Source organism: Onychostoma macrolepis, chromosome 16 (assembly GCF_012432095.1).
Source record: "Onychostoma macrolepis isolate SWU-2019 chromosome 16, ASM1243209v1, whole genome shotgun sequence".
Lineage (NCBI taxonomy): Eukaryota > Metazoa > Chordata > Actinopteri > Cypriniformes > Cyprinidae > Onychostoma > Onychostoma macrolepis.
Window position 1 is genome coordinate 16,419,321 of NC_081170.1, and position 22,160 is coordinate 16,441,480.

Consider the following 22,160-nt stretch of genomic DNA (forward strand, 5'->3'; position numbering starts at 1 on the left):
ATGAAACTGTGTATTTTAGGTGTTTTTTTGGTCATGGTACTTTCTTGGCACGTATTAACTGCCTGAAAGCTCAGGCGCACAAAAGACAGTGAAAAGATGCTGCAAGTTTTGCTTAGGGCAGGATGGTTAGCACAGAAAACGAGTAGGGTCGGTGCTGTCGAACTCGAAATGAGGAGCTTCTCATTTTCGATTAGCGTCATGGTGCACGCAATTGGCGTCTTTTTATATGTTGTGTGCCTCCCAGCGCTGGTGCTTCTCATATAGCCCCAAATCTACAATCCACAACTGCTCCTTTCTTCTCCTCCTTACTTCTCCTCCCCAGTCCGCCCTTATGTCCTAACCTTTGGCTCTGGGTGTCTGTTTAGCACAGGGATAGAGATGTGGAGGGTGAGGGAGACTGACAGTGTGCGCTCCCCTACTCAGTAAATATGAACTGCACCCAACAGACAGCCTCATTTATCACAAGGGAAAGAGCGCGGGAGGGAAGGAGAGAGAGAGGGAAAAGGGATAACCGGCTGGGACTATGTGGCCTCAGTGAGCAGGAAGAGAGCACGGGGATGAGAGACACGAGAGTAAGGAGGGGAAGACAAGAATAACACAACAACTCAAGCGAGCGCAGGAGGAGAAAGACGACAAGCAGACGTGATGTTTAGAGGAGTCAAATAGTGGGATCAAAAGAATGTAGTTAGAAGAGAAGAGGTGTGGGAAAAGACGTAGGCCTGCTGAAATACTGTGAGTGAAGAAGAGAGAGCAGAGACCTGACAATGTGACCAGATCAAGTGCTTAAAATCAAAAAGCGTTTGTGATAATTCTGCAGGTCTGAGTAGATCATAAGAGAATAAGGCAATGGAAGACCGAAAGGAACAACGGTAGCTGTGCCTGGGGTCGGTGTAATGAATAAATCTCATTTTGATCTGCAGTGAATGAACTTATTAACGGATCACAACCTGTAATCTGGCTGTGAGTGTGGATCCTGACAACTCTGCTCCAGTTGATAAGGCTTTAATCCTCAGTGCTGAACACAGGTACTGACCACAGAGACCAAAGGTGACGGAGCTTAAGATGCTGACTTCAGAGTCATTATCGTCAGTGCTCAGTCAGACACTACCGCTTGCTATCACAATTAAAGCACTAAAGGTAAAAGTTCAAAATAGTTGATGATCATTTCTACGTGCCTTGCTTTATTAAGTGTCACATGCATACTGAATTTTTTTTTTACGTAATCGGCCCAAATTTTGCTTCAATCTAATATCATTTAGATCACATATCATCAGACACTCTATCTATCTATCTATCTATCTATCTATCTATCTATCTATCTATCTATCTACAGTCAAACCAAAATTTATTCACACTTTCAACATTTCTCACATTATTACAGTTTATTCTCTATAGTTTAAAAAATGGTAATAAAATATGACAAGAACTCAAGAGTTAAACTGTGTCAGAATAAATTCAGATATAAAATGATAATGTCAGATAACTTTGATAGAAAGGTGTGTAATGAATTAGGTTGAATAGCTGTCAGCTGTTAAATTTAAATACACAATTAGATAATACCAATTTGGGTCAACCAAAACAATGCTTAATTTTGTTCAGTCTGTGGTGTAAAGAGTTTGCATTAGCAATTAAAGAAAAAACACTTAAGCAAAACATTAAGGTGAAAGTGTCTGAATAATTTTTGGTCTCAAATTTTTTTGGGGGTATAATGGGTCAAAGTTTACTTTATTTTGCTATCCTCACTTACATAAATGAACTATTGTGTCCTGCACTCACTAGTAAAAAGATATCAAAAATTATATCTGGTGTCTGGATCATTTTTAGTTTGACTGTATCTATCTACATGATTGAATTTGTTTCAATACACTTGCTAAAATGCTGCACAAGTAAATGTAATAATGATACTTAATATTTTAGTGTGGTCCATCACCAGCTGCTTTATAGATTTCTACATAAAAAAATTAATATTTATTTTATGAAGCAGCAAACTTATCTGTATTTAAATTAATTGGATTAGAGCCTTCAGTATTTAAAATTATTCAGTGATATAAACTCATTTCTTTGCATAGCACATGGTAATCACAGCCTATATGATATAGTTAATATCCTTTGCAATAAAACCTTTTAACAGGATTGGGATACTTGTAATTAAGGGCTCCTATAATGAACTAGGCCTGAGAGGACTAATATCCCATAATTGGCGCTAATAGCTGCTAACTCAAAGCCAATTGTCTGCCAATAAGAACCTTGTACATTGCCCTCCAGTCTTCGTTATGGTCAGTGTCTGACCTCTGCATTCCCAAAGACTGAATGGCAGATTTTTTCCCCCCTTCATTCTTAAGACCAATCGAAAGCTCTGAACACATGAATTTTTTTTTTTACAACAAACACTTTTGTTAATGGCTGTTAGCAGAAATGATATTTTTACTGCTACTCAGACTGCTACTGATTTAGATCAAAGTTAAGAAACTAAAGTTTTATTAAATAAAATGTTCAAGAAGCACATTAGTTACTATTATTTTACTGGCCGTGCAAAGTCAACATTATAAAATGATGTAAACTACATTAATATGATAAAGCATACAGCATGTTGTTATGGTCCATGGTCTATCTCTGTCCACTGAAGAGTCCTAGATCTGAAAAGGTTTGAAAACTTTTGACTTATATGGATTAGGGAATAGGAACGATAGCACTGTAGGCTGTTCATAGGTCTATGGCAGAGTTTCTGTTGACTTATGCCACTGCTTGCTACACATTGTTATGTTACAGTATGAGCTGAAAGGCTTCAAGCAGGTCTATAAATTAAATCAAGGCCACGATAAGGAAATTGACAGAGAGAGAGTAGTGCCCCAATGAAAGCAATTGGATGCTCGTAAAACGATCCCTGGTGGGCCCTCTATATCTCTTTTCTCGCTGTGCATCGTCCACTTTTCCTCTTGTCAGTCCTTTTCCTTTTTTTTTTTTTTTTTTCTTCCTCCAACACCTCACTTAGCTCTTATACTATCTACCCTGTTAAATTTCCCAGTACTGCTCTTTTTGCTGTGTTAATTTCCCTCCTGTTTCCGTACGTACTTCTTTCCTTTTCTGTGTTGACCACATTTCGGTTGTTCTCTAATTTTCATGTTTTCTCTTTCTCTGACTATTTCTCTCACACTCTTTCTCTGTCTGAACCCCCACTCCATGGAGAGACAGGAGAGAGGAAAGATGATGTGTGACAGTTGCTATATTTCGATCTTCTGTCAGTGAGATTAATATTGACACAGTGTGTATCTTACCAGAGGCCTGTTGACTGTGTACGTTGTGTATTTATTCATTATTCTAGGTTGGGGCATTTTTCTCAAGAATCAGACAATAACTGATGTCTGGACTTGGATAGAGAGAGTATATTGGTGGCCTGAAACGAGTCGATATGGTCACATCTGGGTTTGTCTTAACCATCGTCTTTGTCTCCATGGGGTGGCTGCAAAGTCAAACCTTGTTGTAGTTTCATGGGGTTTGAAACCCCTCATGTTTCGCTGACAAGCCCTTAGATATGGTCAAAGTTTGTCAGGGAAGCTGTACCAGATAATTCAACATTTTGGCTACATTGTGTGTTTAAATGATCCGGCTGTGAAAGGATTTGGTGTTTCTAGTTATAGGATCAACTGATCAATTATTTCAGCATAATTATGTTGAATGCACTTTAGCTTAAAAAAAAATGGCGCTTAAATTTTTTACTATAATAGGAGAATAGGGTTATTATGTTTATGTTAATATTATTGTTTTATTCAATGTAATTTCACACCAAAGTTGGCTGCGAACCAGAAAGGATTCTGGATATAAACAAATAGGAACAAAAGAGGAAAAGAAAGAGTACGAGAAGTGCAAGAGCCCAAGGGGGGAAACAGTTGTCGCTGGAGACTTTTATTGACTTTCCCCCCCTCTTCAATCGCACGTGACTGGAGCACGCGCGGGGGCCAACAGATAAATTCACAGAGAGGGGCTGAGGAAGAGAGAGAAATGGGAAAATAAATTACTCTGGAAAGATATGACGATGGGCTACATGCGGCTTTAAATCTAAAAGGGAATTCGCGACACACTCGACCAATTTGTCACTGCGCTTTTTACCCTTCTCTCCATTTCTTTTGGCTACTTTTTCTTTATTATTTTTCCACGTCTTCAAAACACGTACAATACATGTGTTTTTTCTCTTTTACCTGTTTTATCTAATACTGAATAATTGGTTCAGTGAAATGAACATGCTTTGTGAATTTCTAACCACAATAATTTAGTTACTTTTAATGGAAAGAATATGTATTTTTAAAGTAAATATTCTTTTAAAATATAACATGTTTAAACAAGGTTTTAATAAAATAGAATTTTCACCGAACGTACGTCACTGAAAAACAGTAGGCTAACTGTAATCGCGGTTGATTGAGACGGTAACCATGGCAACCGCACACCTCTAGAATAAATTGCGTAATCAGATGGAACATTAATAAACACAAATCTTGTCATTGTTTGCGTCTTTGTTGTGGTTTTATTTAAAATGTAAATTTGCATAACCAAAACTTTCCAATTTACTTTTTAAACTTTCTTTTAAAAAGTCAACCCTTAGGCACACTGTTGGGAGTATTGTGAAAGTGTTTACATTTTTTTTTTTTTTTTTTTTTTCCCGCTTTGTCCTGTTTGATATGCCCGTTTACAGTTTCTGGAAAGATCCATAGCCTGTATCTATCACCCCATTCCATCTGTCTTTCCCTCGATCTCGGATTATGTGTAATACACCGTCATGCCCCACCCCCTATAATATCTATAACAGCCAAAGGAGAGAGGGAAATGAGATGCAACAAGGGAAAAAGAATGAGATGGACTTAAAGTGAGGGATAGCTGGAAAAGGGGGAGAGAAAGAATGGAAAAGAGAAAAGAAAGAAAACGCGGTCTTAAAGTATCCCCCTCTTTTATTTAATTTAGACGCCAGGCGAAAATCGATCCTGCCATTCGATACGCAATCCGAATCAAGGCGAATTAAGCGGGCGGAAATTAACTCTGAAAATATTTTTGATGGAGTGGCTTGTAGTCTCTCGGCCAAATGGACTGCAAAGTGGAACAAATGACAGGGGCCTAGTGGTGGAGACAGCGGCGCTCCATCTTCCATTAGGGCGTAATGGGATAGGTCCAGCCCCCTAGCTCGACTCGGCTGCATTAATCAAAACAGCCTCTATATGAAGATTTATGGTTCTCCCAGCGTCGCCGCTTCACTTCAGCGCCGCTGAAGCCGGAGCCAGTTCTTGTGTGTTTCTCTCGCTCTCTCTCCCTCTCTCGCTGTCGCTCTCTCTTACGCTGTGTGTAGGTGTTAGAGAGACCTTCTCCCTCCTCATCTCCTCCTTTTTTGTTAGACCTACTAGTATACTTAAACAGAAACGCGTTTCTCGCCTCGGTAATCGTATCGTGTCATCATCTGCGCGAGAGTGCGGTGTAGGCTATTTCTCATCCTTTTACAATGGCATGGGTCAAAATCCGGAATTCCAGTCTATGTTTCTAAAGCTAAAAACGTTTTTACAAGCTATAGGCCTACATTTCCAACGCTATCTCACGACCAATTCGACCAATACGAGGTGGCTAATTCGTACGATTTATTACGATTAGTCTAAACCCCAGTGACGGGTAGGTTTAGGGGCGGGGGTAGGTGTAGGTCATTCTTACAAATTCATACGAATTTGCAACTCGTAAAATACGTACGATTTAGCAAAAATCGTATGAATTTGTACGAGTGAGGTCGTACGAATTAGCCACCTCGTAAAATATGTATCTCGCTATGTAGCCTATTCTTGTCTTCAAAGTCTTTAGACAGACTAGCATAAAAAGGAAATACAAACTTAAACCAAGAAACAAGTCTCTCAAAATTCTTACCATTACGTGATTATGAATTATTGTTCTGAATATAATTATTTTGTATACTATGAATGTTCTTTTATAGTCATGTTCAGCAGTAAATCATTCTGTATAGGGTTCTTGAGTTAGTTTTTCATAATAAGGTTCTTGATTCTTCAGTTGAGCCTTCTGGATTATATAAAGCGTCGGCACATAGCTGCCTAAAGAACTGAAGAGAAGTTTTTTGAGGAACTTAAATAGGTTCTCTTGGCATTGCGCTGTAAAAAACTTTTTGTATCTAACAGGAACCTTTATTTTCAAGAGAGCAATTTTGTGAGAGAAAGCAGAGGCAGATAGAGGAGAGCTGAAGTAGTGGAGAGACTTTTGACCAAGAGGGAAAAGCTTGGGTCCGGTAATTTTTAAAATCACATAGTTGGTTTCACTTTTTGTCTCCCCCACCCTTTTAGTCCTAGAAAGTCCCATCTCAATGTTTTATTTCTTTCGTTGTGGTCCAATCTCTTTACAACATCTAGCTCTGTTGTTTTCCAACATCTTTCTTATTCCACCCCCTTCCAGCCCAAACTCTCATACTCCAGAGCCAAATGGATGTGGAGACATCTCTATATCCCCCCATCTATCTCTGCTTTCCTCCTGCCCTGCCTCCTTTCCTTTTTCTTTACTTTGCTTTCTTTTCCTGTGCACAGAGGGGAAGCCGGCTGCCAGTTTTAGTCTGCCGAAGGGTTTATTCAAATTAGAAACGCTTCAGTCTCCTTATCCCCTCTCCTCTCCCTCATGCAAGCACTCACTCTCTCACCTGCTTTCCGTGGCTCCCGTCTTCCCTCAGAAGTCCCCAGAGCCCAGCTAGTTTAGGGGGACGATGTTTGTGGAGAACTGGGAGATGAGGGGATGGAGAGGTTAGGAGGAAATCAGGGAGGGAGCAGCACTGAGGGCATTCAGATTTGTCTGGAGGGACCTGTTAGCCATTTGGCTTCTTGTCCCTTTCACATTCTCGTCTGATTTAAGCTGTTATGAGTGTTTACATATTTCCCTTCAGTGGAGATTCTCTTTTTGTCTGACAGTAATATCACACTGACAACTTGTGTGCTCTGCAAGTTTAGTTTTCTGTGCTTTCCATTGTCTTGCTTCTGTTTCACATAACTCTAACTCTTGTGTTTTTTCCCCCTCTTTGTCTGGCTGTCAGTCATCCGTCAGTGAAGCAGATGGGACACAGAGGTCAGTCAACCCTGGTAATCATCACTGTAAATTCCTATAAACTATAAATCTTTAGTATCCCACCTTTGAGCATAGAAATGTTTAATTGGTTTTGAGTCATATTGTGGAGATCATGCTTTTTATAACTGATTCCCAAAGCTGTGATTGTTTTAAAGGAACTTTAGGTGTGCTTCACTGTAAAAGTGTTCCACAGAAGAAAGATATACAGGGTTGGAACAACATAAAGGTGAGTAAATAATGACAGAATTTTCATTTTGCGAGCAACAATCCCTTTAATCCCTTGCAGTCAATGTACTATTGCATATTTTGCATAATAATATATAACCAGTATGATTGTTGTAGACCTCCAATGCAGGATCTGAAAAATAGCATGCATATACAGTTTAAGGGAATCCAAGCATACATATCAACCCAACAAAGCTAAATGGAATGGATCAAAATATTTATTAATAAGGCTTATTCAACTCTGGGAACATGTTGGACATGCTGCTTTGATTCCATTATATGACCAGTGGGAATGTGAATATTTTTGTGCTGCTTAAAATAACTAAAAGATTAACCCCATTCAAGTCATTATACAAATGAGCCAGGAGGCCTCAGCTGGGCCCCTAGGCCTGTCATATGCAAAGCAGGAGATGGGTTCTGTTTGTCATATGGAGACATGATATCACATTAATACACACAGAGTAAGTGCTTCTAATCATCCAACTGCATTTGCATATATAATGTTACCTTAAATGATGGATTCTGAGGCTGAATTTTTTAAATTACAGTCATGTTTTGAAAGTGTTCATATAGGACAATGCAAAAGAAGCATTAGTAGCTCTTGACATATTAAGACCTTGTTGGCTTCATAGTCTGCAGTTGATTATTTTCCAGTATAACATACGGCATCGGCCATTTATAGGCCCTTAATCCCTTAAGGATTAGCCTTTGCCAATCTTTACATAAGCGTTAATTGATAAAACAAGCCACAGATTCCACCCAGGCACACAACTTCAAAAGTTAGAGCTGGCATTGATTTGCCTAGGCATCTTAATCACTCAGAATGGACTTCTATAGTCATTAGAGCACTTGTGGAGATTTGTAATTGCGATGTACATTGTAATTAAGAAGCATGAGACTATCGCCTTAATCACAATTCAGGTTCAATGACAGTGTGACCATGTAGTCATTTTTTCATGTAGTCAGAGTTTTCCCTCATATTGACTGCTGGTGTACTGCAGGCCACATTATTTGGAGCTTAATGGTCTGATAAGTTTTATGAAATGTTACTTGTCAATAAAACAACCTATGCGACCATAAGTGTATTAGAAAATAATCTTGCAAAAACATACATAACACAAAATGCTAAATAATACATTTTCATATGTCGTTTCTTCATAGTTTATGTTGTTTTATGTGTGATTTATTTGGTTCGAGTTTATTGCTCCACTCTGGTGAGTCAACAAACTCTTTTCTGCCTTAGTTCTAATCTTTTTCTCTATGTGAAATGAACTCCGTTTGCATAAATAATTAAATAATTTTCTTAAAAAATTATACGTTGTCTTTAGCTACTTGCTTTTGATTGATGTCTGTTTATGATTCGTTCCGCTTAGAAATTCCTACAACATTTCTTTCCTGATAATATATCAATTTATCAGGAGAGGTTTTATGTTAATTTCCGCCCTCCCCCATACAAATACCCATCATAGTCCAATACCATCTCGAGCTAATTAAGCAAGTGTTAATTAAAAATGCTGGAGAGTATGAACGCGAAGAATTGTTATGGAAACGTTGAAGTTAATCAAGCTTCCAAATTATTGATAACATCCTGAGACCGGTGATCGATCGGGAAGACATTAAGAGGCGAAATAAAGCAGATATTTGTGCGTGCGAGAGAGAGAACGAGTGAGTGCGAGAGAGTTAGTATGAATATCGCTGTATTTTATGCCTTGTGTGTTTTTGTCAGATCTAATTTTCTTACACTGCCATGCATTTTTTTGTAACCTATTAATGGAAAGTTTCTCACTGAGTGCTAGCATCACCTAGTATTTTGTCCCTGACCCGCACCTGCTGAATTGAACATGACTCTCGAGATGCTGCAATGGAAAAATCACACTCACTTACAGCTATGCAAAGGCCACTCGGTTAAGTCTTTGGAAATTAATATTTCCTCGTCCCCTGTACATGCTCTCATTCAATCCGGCGCACGATAGCTGTGCTTACACGTTTTCACCCCTTGTGTGTGTGTGCTTGTATGTCGTGTACTTACAGGCCCGCTTCATCATTCAGCCAGCGATAGGAGCAATTCACCCATAAAGTGGCGCTTTCGGCCATAAATAATATTCAAGTCGGTCTATTGTTAAGTGAAAAGTTGACTGGTGTTTGATATTTTTTTTCTTTTTTCCTCCTTCTTTTCCACGGCGACCTCGGGTTAGGACTCATACATCACGGGATGACAGCTATAGAAAGGCCCTAAATTAGCAACTAAATCGAATATTGATCAGCTATGTGCGGCCCTTCGCGTCGCGGTTCCTTGCCGTTTCTCCAGTGGAGAGAGTGAAGAGAGGTGCACGGGAGGAGGGGGTGAAGCAGTGGCGGTCTCCCAGTGTTGTGTTGTTTTTGTGTATCCACAATGTGAGAATTATACAAACCAGCTTTTAAAAAATGGAATGCAATCTGTTGAGATTCATCTCGAGCAACTCGAATTTTGGCGCACAGAAAGTTAGTTAATCATCTTAAAATACTAACGTCGTCTTGTGGGTTAGTAAATCTGATTTAAAAAAAAAAAAAAAAAGGCATGATTTTTAATGACCCAAAAAATTGTGATAATGACCCAGTAGCCTGTACTCGGCATGCCTGTTCGCGATCTATTTACCGCCAGGTAACTTTTAATTTTTAACTTTTGTAATCACTGAAATTTTTGAAACCCCAGCTAAATGCTGTTAGCCTACACACAAAACTTTTAGAGGTTCAAGTAGCCTAACCTCTGAATCGCCTCGACTTGCTGAATCAGGACAAGGCTGTTTCAGCTACTTCATACTAACTATACATCATCGTTACACATATACCATAATTTTATTCAATGTATGCAAAAATAATTATGCACGCCCAGTATCTCAATTAAGAGCAGCTTAATTTGCCTGCAGTTATTAATGACTGAGTGACAGCAAGCGTGGCCGCTTCTCAGCACTCGCTTTCTTTTAGAATGCAAACTTTATATTATCCACTTATCTATTCACCCATGCAGACAAATCCACTCATCCATTTATCTGTCCGTCCGCACATCGACTTGCGTCTTCCTTCATCTCCATTTCATGTGAATGCTTCCCTAATATTTGTGTTGAATATGAAGTTCTTGCTCAACGAATGCTGATTGGCAGTGTTTGTAAATGATCGTTGGATCCTATTGATGTTTTCGCGCTTTTCTGTTGGGAGTGGGAGGTCCGTTACTTAGCGCGCGCTGTTAGACAGCGTTTGATGAAACGATCCAGAGACCTCTGGCGGGAAGGCGCTGTGTCCGGGGCATCGTCGTCCAAACCCAAGGCCTCAGTGTAGGTGGTCAAGGTCATAAAGGGTCACTCACATGAGCCCACTCGTGCTATTTTTTTTTTTTTTTTTTATCAAAGGGCGGGATAGTCAGGGTTGCCGGGTCCAGATCAAATATCGAGTGTTGGCATCATGGTAGAACAAGCAGAGCACGGAACCGCGAAGTGCTGGAGATTACAACAGGCTAATTGAAATGGATGCTCCTGAAGCTGAGTGCTAAATGAGGCCTCAAATATTTCTGTTGTTCACTCGAGAGATGTGTCCGGGCCATACACTGCCCCGTGTATCATCTCCCACATCAAATACTGACCTTTGACATTAGACACATTTATTTAAAAATCTGTAAAAATTTGTCAATAATTCGAATATGCAAGTAAATCTGATAAATGTGCGGCGATTTAAGCACCATGGACAGCGCACTCCTCTCGCCAATACTAAAGCATCTCACTTTCTTTTTCATAATTTTTTTAGGCACGTCTGGCATTTAGTTGAATAAGCTACTGTTTTACTTTTTTGCATGTGTATATTCTTTGCAGAGCTGGAACTGAAATTCGTCACGCACGTGTGGAAATTTTATATTTGATACGCACGCGCCTTTGTTTTTCGCGTTTTGTTTCCATCAGAAAATTCATAGAGTGCTACTAGATGCCCTCGCCGCTCATCAGCGACGTTCTTGGCAAACACTTTTAGAACTTCGCTTGAGGACAATTCCGGCAGCCATCTGTTTCTGGCACAGCTATGCGCACGGGGCAGGAAGCTGAATTAACAAATTTTGAGGGGGAAAGGTGTTTGTCAGCCAGTAAGGTCGTTACTTTGAATGTGCACCACTTTATTTATTTTCATTCTCACTCCCACTTTTCTTGAGAGCGAACAGAAGGTAAGAAAAGACATGTTATTTTCCTGTTCCCTTTTTTCTTTCCTGGCAAAGTGCCGTGATCCTTCCTTTTGCAATTCCGAATCTTAACACGACGCTTTTTCTTATCGCTCTGAAACAAAGTCCACCGTATTTCCTAGCATTCCTTTGCGCTATTTATCCTGGACGTTTTACACACCTTTAATAGCTAGTGAAAGTCATTTATGCTAAATCACTGCATGCATTAATGCTAAATGACTAATGCATAAAACCTTGTTTGACTTTATAATGTAATGTCTAAAGAGAAGTGAATGCATTTTAATCATTCAGTGTGAGTTTGACAGGAAGAAATAATGTAGATAGATAGATAGATCTATCATTTGTCATGCAGATACACACCTCAGAAAAGTTGTTTCTTAAAACTTTTATGAGCAAGTAATACCAGTGCCATGGCTATCTATCTATCTATCTGGCTGTCTGGCTATCTACTTCACTGTTCAAGACTTGTATGCAATAGAATAACTCAATACGTCAGTATAATTGATTAATGAGCATCTTGGGATATTTGTGTCTTCGAGGTGCAGGTGGAGATGAAGTGGAGTAAAGTGTGAAAAGGGATCTGGAGGGAGACAAAGATGTTCACACACAGCGGAACTGCTGCGGTGCGCGTCACAAAACGAGAAGTGAATCAGAGAGAATCACTGCAGAGTAAGTAAAGGAAACCAATACCCCATAGGGTGAAGTAATACAAACAGAGAGCCAGATTATAAGGAGGGGGATGAAGTGACTGAGAATGAGAAGAGAGAGAGAGAGAGAGAGAGAGAGGAAAAGGAAGAGATGAATGAAAGGTAATTGCATTAGAAAGAAAAGAAGGCCAGAAGGAAGGAAATGATTAGAGGAAAAGAGACTGATAGCCGATAGAGAGGGAGTGGGAGAGATGGACAGAGAGAGAGAAAGAGGGTGGGGTGTTCATTTACTCCTTTCATTCAATACACGCTGACACTCCCTCAGTGTCAATACAGAGTGTGCGTGTCTCCTCTAAGCACACTATCTAGGTAACTTGTCTCTATTAGTTGTTGTACTGTATGTCTGAAAGAGTATTATACTTAGAATATATTAGTATCTATTTTATTTTAGCGGTGGCATCTATTAGTATTTTATTTTGTAGTATTTTAGTATTCTTGAAACCTCACTTAATATATTATACTTTTAGAAGTGATTTTAGCATAATTACGTTTATATATGAAGTGACTATATATATTATACATACTATTTATATGTATACACACTCACTTGAAAATTAATTTATTCTATTGCGTAAATAGTTACTTCATACATAAAGTAATTCATGTTAAACCGCTTTGTATAATAATAATAAATCTATATATTATATACACACACATATGCATGAAATGTTGCATATAATATATTTAGAAGTGATTTGGCATAAATTGCTTCATAGGGATATTACTTTATATCTATATCTAAAACCCTAATTTGGTGCATTTTCTAGAATCCCCAAAACATGTTGTAGAAGCATGTGATGATCAAGAAAGACCGCTGGCCTCTGACCCTCAACAGCCATTTTCCTCTTAAGCATCATAATCTCACCTCAATCTTGCATTCGCATTTGAGGCAATTCATTCATTTTGGCAACTGTTTAGTATGAAATAACAGTAATCACACCAAATGCTGAATGTCTTTTCTCTCTGTGTCTCTGCCTCTTCTTGTTCTCCTTTTGTCATTGACCTTTAGACCCTGTCTCTGTCTGCATATTGACTGTTGGACTGTGAGTCACTTGAGCTGGCTGTCAATACTTACCTGGTTTAGACACCCTGAGAGCTGTGGTCATCAAGCAGACACAGTGAGAGTGGGGGAAAAGAGACGCATGCTGGGTGAGAATGAAGAGAGAGAGAGGATTTATGAGATCATTTTATTATATTATTTAGTGTCATCTTTTTGAAAATGTGAGTTATACAAAAAAAAGTGAAGAAAACCCACAATTCTGGGTTTAAGATTATTCACCAATGTGTAATTTCACAAACATATTTGTAGTGACCTTTGCAATGCGTGCCTTCTATGGCGCACAGCTCTATCTGCGCCTGTTTTACAGTCCACTCCACCTTCTCCACGCTCTACCTCTCATTCCTTCTCTCCCTCTTTCCTTTTTACTCTTTTCATTTCCTTTAATCTCTCACTCCCTCCTCTTTCTCCCTCCCTGTCACTTTGATTTCCCTATCCACTGGCCCGGCTCTCTGTGTGCATGTGTCTCTGCGAGTCTGTAAGTGAGAGCAGTAGAGACAGACTTTTCAAATATGTTTGTATTCGCAAACGGCTGTTGTTGTTTTGGTCTATACATCTGGCGTAAAACAAATATGCGCAATTAATATGCATAAATTGCAGTCTGTGTCTCAGTAAACCTGATTGTGACTGATTTTATGGCTTTCTAATTATGCATCCACAATGTCACATGTATAAACCAGACTCCCGTGCTTGTTCATGCTTTTTTCACTCTAGTTCTTTTTGTATGAATCTGAATTTATATTTATATATATATATATATATCTGAGAATAGCTGAGAAAGAGCCATGCATGTCTCGCTGAATGTGTGTATTTATATTAGAGTAGACAGTGTCTGCATGGGCCACAGAAATCCTGGGAGTGAGAAGGGCAGAGCATCAGCGTGCGGGTGTTGGGGTGTATGTGTGTGTGTGTGTGTGGATGGGGGGAGAGGCAAAGGGTCCCCCTCTTGTAGACAGTTTGACTGATGACATGCATTAAACAGTTAATCTGTCTGATTGAATGTTTGCTTCCTCCAAATTGAAACATTAAACAACAAGGCGAGAAGCGAGAGGGAGGGAGAGGCCGAGGAGGAGAGCGGGATATGGCTTCATCTACTCCCCAAATCATGCAAAGAACAGACTGGAATATATAATATCGTCCTGTGAGTGAGGGAGAGCGAGAGCGAGAGGAAGAGGGAGATTGGAAGGGACAGTGCGTGTGTGTGTGTGTGTTGCAGGAAGGGACGGGCAATAAGTGAAGGGGAAAGCGGCCGGACAGGAACAAGCAATGAGAATGAAGGGATGGTGAAAGATGGTAGTGAAAATGAAAGAAAAGAATAGGGATTGATAGGGTGTGGTGTTATAGTCAGAAGAAAGAAAGAAAAAATGTGAGACGGAGAGAAAACTTGGAAGATCTGATCTTTATTACTTTGTAGTCCATGTAACACGAAAGTTGCCACCCTTCTAGTTTTTCATAGCATTTATATCTGTGAAATGAGGTGACTGTGTTCTGATGGACCTCTTTAGATGTCAAAATGCAGTTAAATAGTTACAAACAAAAGTAGTTATTTTTCCTACGTTATTGTTAGAGTGCCAAGTGTGTTGCCAGTCATTCTCTTTCTTGCTTTTTCACTCCAATACTGTGTATGCAATGCACTTAGAGAAATCTACTTGCAAAGCTACAGTACTGTGAAAAGTTTTAAAAAATGCGGTATGGAAGTGAGGATGTTTTCAAAAACTATCCATTTTATCCATTTTTTGGTATCCTGTACCTTTTAAAACAACTTATTTCCCAGCCTAGGTCCATTTTTGCACAGTTTATAAAGCAGTTTTTAGGTATATTCTCGAGCATCTTGAAGATGTTTCCACAGTTCAGTCTCTTTGTGTAATTCCAGACAGGCTGAATGATGGTGAGGTCAGATCTCTGTGTGTCCATCATACCGTCTGTAGTTGGACTCCTTGTGCATGCAAAAATGTCACTGGATTAGCGATTCCATCATACTTGTACACTAAATCAAAAGATGTAAATTAATGTCTTAAACCTATTTTTGATGAGTAAAATTAAGCCTTTTGGAGAGTCGTATGTACTGTATATTTATATAAACAATATAAATAACACTTTTAATACTGAATGATTAGATATGTGTATTTTTACAGTGTATATATAATGTATAAATATATATTTTATATAAATATATTTTACATATATCCTCGGCACTCTGATTGGACTGATAAAATCAAGGGCAATAATCCAGACACTAAAGTAAATCTGGAACCCAGGTAGAATCTTTTTCCTTTAACCCATGTGAGGAGTATACATGTGACTTTTACATACAGTGTACAAATCTATATTTCCTTAGGCTATGCATTTGGTCAAATAACTGGCTTTTTTCCTTTCCGCCATCACCTGATCTTTTTTTTTCTTATATTGTAGCTGGATAATTGCAGAATGCCACACAAGATGACGGATTGACGACCAGATGAGCCTATGGATGCTCTCACATCAACGAACACGAAAAAGCAGAGCGATCACAACATAAATAGACAGATTGCAGGATGGATGAATTGATAGATCTTTTAGAGAAGGTCAAACTTCTGTGCGCACACTCTCAAACCATCGTGAAAAGAAGAGAAATTGATTGCCGCTCACAAAAGGGTTGAAATGACCAAGAAATTATTTTTCTGGGCAATGAACATTGTGAGTGAGTGAGAGAGAGAGAAAGGGAGAGAAAGGGGGGAAAAATGCCCAGCCTCTTTGTATGAATTGTCTCAAAAGTAACTATAGTCATCTTCAAGATGTTGCCAGTGTTCTGGTCAAATGGCCACTCGACCAGACCAGACCAGAGCAGTTTTGAGTTTCGGTATACACCTCATCTGAAGTGTGGCCTTGAACGTAGCCTTCACATTTCGCCAAAGGAGATGGTCATGATGTCATCATTCCACCTGTCAAGAATCTGTCAGGGTTGCCTTGGAGACAACTGGCACCCGTGGAACCCTAGTGCCCCATGGCACAAGCTTTCGATTGTGGATATCACAGTTCCTCGATTGATGGACGCCTCCAATCCACACTATATTACCCTGCTGGGGTGACAAAGAAGACATCTAACACTCCCACCCCTTCCCACAGTGCAAATAAAGACATTTAGGGGGAAAAAATGAATGCTGCTTTAATCATATGGCGTCTGTGTGCACCAAGCCGTTCAAACGGCGCGCCACTAATGGACTGCTGATGAATAGACAAAGGGAACAACCATCCACAGTGAGCAGAACAAATAGGCCTCCAGCACAAATGGAGATGTAAGTGAACCCACTCACTCACATTTGGATATGTAGATTGGGGTTCAGATGATCACACCAGCAGACAGAGATGAATATATGGGCTCCTGAGCGAATAAACACGTCGAGCCTTATTGTGAGCTCACTGAGAGGCCATTACCACGAATCCGTGTGCTAATCATAATTAATCACTTACTTATTAAGCGTTAATTGCGCTGCGCAAATGTATCCTCGCCCAGAAATGCCCCGGTATTGAAGTTGCTGGGCCTAGACAAGGCAATATTAATTTATTCTTACTTATTAATTTCCCTAATTAAAACAACAAGACCTAGATATATAAGTGTATTCTTTGTGTAATAAATGAGGGTTTTGAAAAGCAATAGCGAGTCAAGCGTGTCGCTGTACAAACCGTAAATCATCTTCTCGGGGTTGATTCATACTCTTCATCATTTCTGAGCCAAACGAACATATTAAGAAGATGCCACCCAAGTCTGTATAATTACGCACGTCCCTTAAAAAAATAAATAAATAAATAAACATAAATTCATTTAGATAAACGGTTTTACTCCTAATAGAACTTGCTGATCTCTTTCCACTAAAGCTTAATCATCTATCTAATAGGATCAGGATGTATTACTGCTTTGCAGTCCTCTCTGAAACTAACAATGCCTCTTTTAGGGAGAGTTTGCCATTCGCGGCAGAAATGGTTCAATTTAGACTCAAACTGCTGGCATGTTGCAGATATTTTAGTCTAGTTCTCGGTTGTGGGTTAACTTAATGAGTGTCCCTTGTTTTCCCCCCGTCTCGCTTTTCTCCATGCATTTTTATCGGTTTCCTCATTTCTTTTTCTCCATTTCCAAAATGGTCCACCTGAGCGGGCTAAGCGAGGGCGGGGTGCCGTAATAGCGCTAATACCCAGTAATACGGGCCAGATATTATAATCTAAGCGCTGTCACAACGCGTTAGCCGCCGCAGACTGACGTGTCAATGCTAGTGAACGCAGGTGATATGGCGGGGCAGGAAGCGCGGCCCGGTAATCGTCTAACACAGACACGTTTATTTTGAGTCTCGCTCTCTCCCTCTCTCTTCCTCCCTCACACTCACACACCGTCTTTCTCTAGGTTTTGAGCGCGTGAAGGCTAACGACCCGTGCGCGCTCTTGCGGTCACGGTGCGGTGCGCGCTTCGTTGGTGATTTATGCGTGTGTGTAATTGAGTGTTAATAAAAGGTTGTCCGTAGCGCGTGTAATTGTGTGTTCAAGACTTTCTGTGTGCGAGCGTGGATGTAATTGGGTGTTATCGATGTTGCGCGCGCGCGTATACATGCTTTTTCTACAGGTTCTGTTCTCGTCTCTTACTCATGTTCCGTAATATACTGTATCTTAAGGCGCTGTAATCGCCCTTTAACGGACCAGAGACGACGTACACTAGAGGGCATTCTGTACGTAGTATCAACACATGTATGGCTCAGTCGAAAAATCTTTGGCCAACTCATTATTTCTGACAGCAGCAAAACTATTTTCATTTAGATTTTTATATACTTTATCACATGAGCAAGACTTAATATCAGCACAGATGTGTGAATCGGCTTTAGTGCTCTGCACTGTGCTGATATTGAAGAGGCCTTGTATAGCATTATTGTGAAAGTGATACTGCTTTTATACAGCAGCTCTAAAAAGGTGTTATTGTCAGTAACTTAATATCCACGTATAAGACAAAAAGTGTTAGTTGCTGTATTTCTTCTCTGCAAACAAAAATATTTTTAAATTAAGCCAAAGTGACTAAAATCTGGTAAGTAGCGTTCCGTCCTGGAGGGCCAATGCCCTACAGAGTTTAGTTCAAACCCACTTACCTGTGATTTTCTAGGGATCCTGAAGACCTCGATGAACTTACTCAGGTGTTTTTGATTAGGGTTGGAGGTAAACGCTGCAGGGCATTGGCACTCCAGGGCAACATTTGAGGAACCCTGATGTAGCCCATGAGTGGAGCAGAGTGACGACAACTTCCAGTCACCTTCTTTCATGATCAGCCTGCTCCAGTTCCACTGAGAGAAAACCACTTTCTGAGTGATCCTGGACTAACTTTGCTGTTGCTCCACTCACGTACTCTGGTCTAAAACGCTATTAACTTTACACATCAAATTAAGAGAATAAAACTAACTTGTCAGAGATTTTAGGCTTTATTTTATTTATTAAAAATATCTCAAAAAGCTGTACAATTTGAACTTATTATTCACACATTTAAATAGCATTCATTAGCAGTGTTGGGAAGTTACATGTAACAGAATTACATAGTTTAATTACAAAATAAATGAAATTGTGTATGTGTATATAATTATATTATGTATATAATTTTTTATTTATAATTTTTTTTTTTTACAGGGATAGTTCACCCCAAAATGAAAATTCCATTATCGTATATTCACACACATACACTTATATTGTATTGAAAAATACATTCCAATGAATGTTCAAACAAAACCATGTCTAGTCCAAGATTGCATTAAAGTATGCAAAATGAAATTAACCATAAGATAGTAATGTTAAAAGTATCTGAAAGTACTATATTCCTATTTGTAGCATAAAACTTTTCAAATGATCCCCAATATTTAATAAACACAGATGCAAGGGGCAGAAATGATATAGAACACAATGACTGATGTGTATTCTTCAGATGCAAACTACTATGTTACAAAGTCTCTAAGGGAGAATAAAAAAAGCTTTGTGCTGTGAATGTGGGGTGTTTGTGTGATTCAGAGGTTTCAGTATAATACAGTATGCCGTATTGTGCTAAAAAGAAAACATCTGATTGGCTAAAGAATTTGACATGATTCAATCATTTCAATTAAATATAAAATGCATTTTGTTTATTAATGGCAAGAGAATTTTTCCTACATATTTTAAAGACTCATGAATTATATAATGAAGTTTGTGCACATCTTAAGTAGAACAGAACAGAACGTACGGGTGCAGGATAGTTGTGTTTGTGTGTGTGTGTGTGTGTGTGTGTGTGTGTGTGTGTGTGTGTGTGTGTGTGTGTGTGTTGAAGAGTGTGCATGGTTTGGGGCCTGTTTAATTGATGTGGGCTGAGCATCGATCCCCCCCGCCTGGCCTAATGAAGGCCTGATTGGTTTGTGAGGGCTGGCTGGTTCTGCTCAGCTGCCCGGGCGGCCCGTACTAATCCACAGCACAGCGCATTAACACACACTCAATCCACCATCACTCTCTTTTGCCCCCTCCCAATCTTCCTTTCTTAAATTCTTTTTTTCTCTGTCTTTTCATTCTCTTTATTTCTCTATCCATTTTTACCTGAAAGTTTTTTTTTTTTTTCTACTTGAAAAAGTTTTACACCTATAGAAATTAATAGTACTTTTGACAACTAAATTTAATATGATGTAAAGCTTAAACGTATAAATAGTTGACCTTCACATGACCAGCTGTATACTACTTTATTCTTTTTTTTTCTTTCTTTTATGATGGTGTGTCAACATTTATCTGTGCTGTTTAAATTATGTAATGTTATACCAAATTATAAAAACAGTAATTGTTCTGTACCATCCCAAGTTCTTTTATGTTTTTCAGAAAAATAAATTACAACAACTCTGTAAACAGTAATATGAAGCAAAAATCTCCAAGGTACTACAGGTTCTTTGGTTTCCCAGCATGCACTTCTTCCTCACAGTGGCTAGTGGCAGATTTGCTACTCTGGACTGTTGAGAGACTCCTACAAATAATACAATTTATTAATGAAACACAATGTGTAAATACATAGGGTATGTAAACTTTATCATTCCGTAAAATTGTAATAGAAAACGTAGTGTACATTTGATTTGTTATAATTTTGTTGCATGTAATAAATGCCTAAATATACACTATATTGTTCAAATGCTTCTAGAAACATCTTTTGATGCTATGCTAGGCAAAGCAGAATAAGCAGCCATTAATCCAATCTTCAGTGTCATATGATCATTCAGAAATCATTCTAATGTAGTGATTTGGTGCTCAAGAAACATTTATTATTATTTTCAATATTAAAAACGGTTGTGTTGCTTCATATTTTTGTGAAAACCGTGATACATTTTTAAGGATGGTTGATTAACAGAATTTAATGCATTCTGGCTGAATAAAAGTGTTCATTTCTTCTTATTCTTCTTCTTCAAAATAGATAGAATTTTAAAAATGTAAAATATCTTTTGTGTATTGCAAGGGCTAGCTAAAGTTTTAAGCACAACTGTATGTTTTAGGTACGTATTATCTTATTTGTCTGATGTTGTACTGTTTGTTTATGTGAAGTTATATTCCTCCTTACTGTTGATATCATAATTTGTTATCACACGTAATGCTTTTTGTCAGGTACACATCTGTTCTCATAAATCTCATAGTGGATTCACACTGTTAAAGAAGGTGACAGCCCAGTTACAGAAAGCTGGTGGCAGATCTTGGGGATTGGTAGCCGTGATATGGTTTCCACATCAGACTGACTCACAAAATTTGTCAAAGCAATCTCCCTGGTGCTTTCCTCTCCAGAGGTGTCTCAGTTTTGCCACTTCACTGGTCAGTAAATTTTGATTCTCCAGCTTTTTCGATGAGTTTTTGCTTTTATCCAGCCTTTCCATTTATATCAGTTCTTTATTTTTGACACTAGCTTTCACCACTTGTCACTTGTTGATACAGGGGCACATATCTGACCTTTCATACTGCCAGCAATCCCCTCAACTGAAAATCGGCTGATATTAATTACTTCGATGCAAAATAATTACAGAACGCTGAAGCTTTTAAGCCCATTATGTTCAGTCACAATGACCCTTGTCGGTTTGTAAGATTCACTACTTGTTTGTCATCTCCCAAACACATTATTTGTCCGTTCTGTTACACTAAATGTAAAGCTTATTTGAACGTGTATTGAATTTTCAACACTTATCAGCTTGATAGTTTTCCTCTTTAAGCAAGAAAAGCAATTAAGAGATTTTTATTTGTAATGGTGGACTGCCAAGAGGCAAGGTGCAGTTCATTTAGTTATATGAATTCAATAAAATGAGAGTGGGAGCAGGTCTAATGCAAACTGCAATGAAAACATTAAATCTGCAGACACATTATGCTGAACATGTGACAGAGTGCCAATGATAATTATAGTGCACATGTGAGGAGTGTAGAGATGTAATGAAGAAAATGTGAAAGGGTTACATATGTTGAATTAATTGTATTGTGAAGTTATGTATTTATTCTAACAAATGTATGCCAGCGATTGTGGTTGCCTAAATGAGTAAAGACTGACTTATAATTGTTGGGTGCAGCAACCTGAAATAACAGGCATCTTATGGATGCGAATATTATGTTTACAGTGGAGATCAAAATGAGAGAACAGCAATGATTGTAGCACAAAAAAGATTACAATTAAAATTTCTGAAGGTTACAGCAGTCGAAAATGAGTAGGATGTGTTACAGGCCCTTGCAGCCACAGGACATCAGTCTCTCACACTGCTCTGGTGTGATCTTGGTCCACTCTTCCTCCAGTCTTTTCCACAGTTCGGGGACTATAGTGGTATTCTTAATCATAACTTTGTCACTAAGATATTTTCCAAAGATTTTCAGCTGGGTTTAGAAAAGGCCATTTCATTATTTCAGTGTTTTCAGC

The 22,160-nt window shown here is 38.8% G+C and overlaps 1 protein-coding gene across 14 annotated transcripts in view; it reads left to right on the top strand.

Annotated features, from left to right (window-relative positions):
- The window catches only part of LOC131521718 (ETS domain-containing transcription factor ERF-like), a 76,154-nt gene that overhangs the window by 6,590 nt on the left and 47,404 nt on the right, over positions 1 to 22,160 (top strand). For 4 of the 14 annotated variants that reach the window (XM_058746691.1, XM_058746695.1, XM_058746696.1 and 1 more), the window contains 5 exons: positions 7,055 to 7,086; positions 7,242 to 7,312; positions 12,055 to 12,178; positions 13,226 to 13,365; positions 15,686 to 16,548. The gene's annotated coding sequence lies outside the window, so the exon portion shown is untranslated. The other 10 variants (XM_058746690.1, XM_058746689.1, XM_058746687.1 and 7 more) reach the window with 9 other exon arrangements.